The 2,751-nt window shown below is 35.2% G+C and overlaps 1 pseudogene; it reads left to right on the forward strand.

The window, feature by feature from the left end:
- The first annotated feature begins 1,939 nt into the window (after positions 1-1,939).
- LOC102976392 (60S ribosomal protein L32-like) lies at positions 1,940-2,518 on the forward strand (annotated as a pseudogene).
- Positions 2,519-2,751: the final 233 nt, after the last annotated feature.

Genomic DNA, 2,751 nt, shown 5'->3' on the forward strand with positions numbered 1-2,751 from the left:
CATGAAGAGACAAGAGTAGATGCACAAGATTGTATATGTTAAGAATGCTGAATGAAGGGGAACAGAACAAAAAAGAAAGTTGTGGATGGGGGTGTTTATCAGTATGGGAGATAGTCCTGTGAAATAGAATTTAACACTCTGGCATCTACAGTGGGAGATCATGCTATTCTCTCCTAGGATAGCTATTAGAAACATGTAAAAAAAAATACTGACACAAAATAAATTAGGTAGGAATGTTGGAGTTATCAGGGCTGATGATGGAAAAAGGATTCAAAGATTCAGAAAGAGAGGTAGGTAGTATATATTACATAAAGGTGGATAAACAGCTGACAGTATTTCATGCAAAGGCCTAGAGGACATGCCAGGTGACAGTACTAAGCACGTAACTGGTGAAAGGGGAACAAAAATTGTTTAGGAGCTCAGGGATGGCTGTTCTCTCTAGGCAAAGAATGACAGTAAGAGATGCTGTTTTAGGACTGGGAATCCTGATAGCAATTAATTGCATCTCAAAATAACAAAGAGGAGATGGTAGTGCTTAGCAATCAAAAGCAAGGTAAGTGCAATTACCACAATGAGCAACAAGATCTGTGTGGCAGATGAGGAAGCTTGACTGACAGTGAGATATAGAAATGGTTAACAGGATATATTAGTCCTTACAGAAATATGAATGTGCAGCAAGCAAGCATTTTGCATAATATGTACAATCAAAATAAATAAAAATAAATGATAAGGAGGCAGAGGGAAGCTGCCCATTAAAAAGTCACAATTTTTTTTCCCTAGATTCCAGATGTGATCTGATTCTCAGACCATGAACCCATTGACTGGAAGAGAGGCCTATGATGAAAGATCATTTTTCACTGTGACAAATGTATAACAGTAATTCCCCTGTACTTTACCTAGGTGACCCCTGAACTTTAATTCAGGTGCCTCAGCACTGGGAAAAGGGAAATGTCCAGATCATTCAAGGGTTGATGTAAACATGAACATAGTGAGGACAGAAATTCCATATATTAAAAGGAACAAAATAGAATGTCTAGAACCCAAAATATGTTATGTGCAGATTAAACACCACAGAAAAAATATCAGTGAGCTTAAAGACATAACAATAGAAATTATCCATACAGATATATTTAGCTTTGGTTAAATATGGGATGATACTAAGAACTCTAACAATAGTGTTATTAGAGTTCCAGGAAGGAGGTGGACAGGAATTGAATAAATAATGGCTAATATTTTCCAAATTTGTTCAAAATTTTAAGGCTGCATGTCCTAGAAGCTCAAAAAATTCTAATCAAGAAAAAGAAAAGCAAAGGCACCTAATTCAAATTTTATAAAATCATTGTTAAAGAGAAAATTTTAAAAGCAGCCAGAGAAAAGAGAGATTAAGTGCAGGGGAATAACCATAAGAAAGTTGTTGACTTTTTATCAGAAACAATGCAAACCGGAATATTTTGGAACAACATCTTTAAAATGTTGAAAAAAGGTCTGTCAACCTAAAATTCTATATCCAGAAAAAATATTCTTCAGAAATGAAGCTAAAATAAAAATATGTTCAGGAAAAGAAAAACGTGGAGAATTCATCACCCAAAGATCTGCACAAGAAGAAAATTTACAGTAAATTTCTTCAAGCTGAAGAAAGAGTAAACCAGAGTTTTACTAAGAAATAAAAAATACTGTGAATAGTCGCTATGTAGGTAAATTTTTAAAAATTCCTTCATTTTAAAATTTCTTTAAAATGTATTTTATTGTTTAAATTATAAAATAATATATTTGTGGGGTTTATGACATATGAAGATGTAGATTATTTGACAATAAAAGTATAAAGAAGAGGAGGGCATAATAGAAATATACTGTTACACATTTCTTACATTAAAACTCAAGAGGCATGATATTACTTGAAGAAAGACTGTGATAAGATGCATATTGCAAACCCTAGAGCTCCTACTGCATAAACTTAAAAGTTATAGCTAGTAAGACCATGGTAAAGAAAAATTGAATATTGAAAATATTTAAAGAGTCATAAAGAATGCAGGGATGGAGAACAAAAAATATATGGGACACGTCCTCCTCAGCATCATGGCCGCCCTCAGACCTCTCATGAAGCCAAAGATCAAAAAGAGAACCAAGAAATCCATCCAGCACCAGTCAGACCGATATGTCGTAATTAAGCAGAACTGGCAGAAGCCCAGGGGCATGACAATAGGGTGCGCAGGAGATTCAGGGGCCCGATTTTGATGTCCAACTTTGGTTACTGGAACAGCAAGTAAACAAAGCACTTGTTGACCAGTGACTTCTGAAAGTTTCTGTCCACAATGTCAAGGAGCTTGAAATGCTGCCGATGTGGAACATATATTACTGGGCTGTGATTTCTCACGTCATCTCCTCTAAGAGCCACAGAGCCATTGTGGAAAGAGCAGCCTAGCCGCTGTCAGTCACCAATCCCAATGCCAAGCTGCACAGCGAAGAAAATGAAGAGACAGCTTGTGTGCACATTGTATTCGTGTTAATAAAACCATAAAACTCAAAAAAGTATACATATGGGACAAATTGAAAATAAATAGCTGGATGGTACACTTAGAAACAACCATGTAAATCATTAGATTAATTATAAATGCTCTAAACTTTCTAAAAAAAAAGCCAAAGCATATTACACTGGATTTAAGAGCTAAATCCAATTTTATATCATCTAGAGGAAGTGCATTTTAAATATGGAGTTACAGATAGTCCAACAGTAAGAGAATGGGAAAATAT

Source organism: Physeter macrocephalus, chromosome 8 (genome assembly GCF_002837175.3).
Source record: "Physeter macrocephalus isolate SW-GA chromosome 8, ASM283717v5, whole genome shotgun sequence".
NCBI lineage: Eukaryota > Metazoa > Chordata > Mammalia > Artiodactyla > Physeteridae > Physeter > Physeter macrocephalus.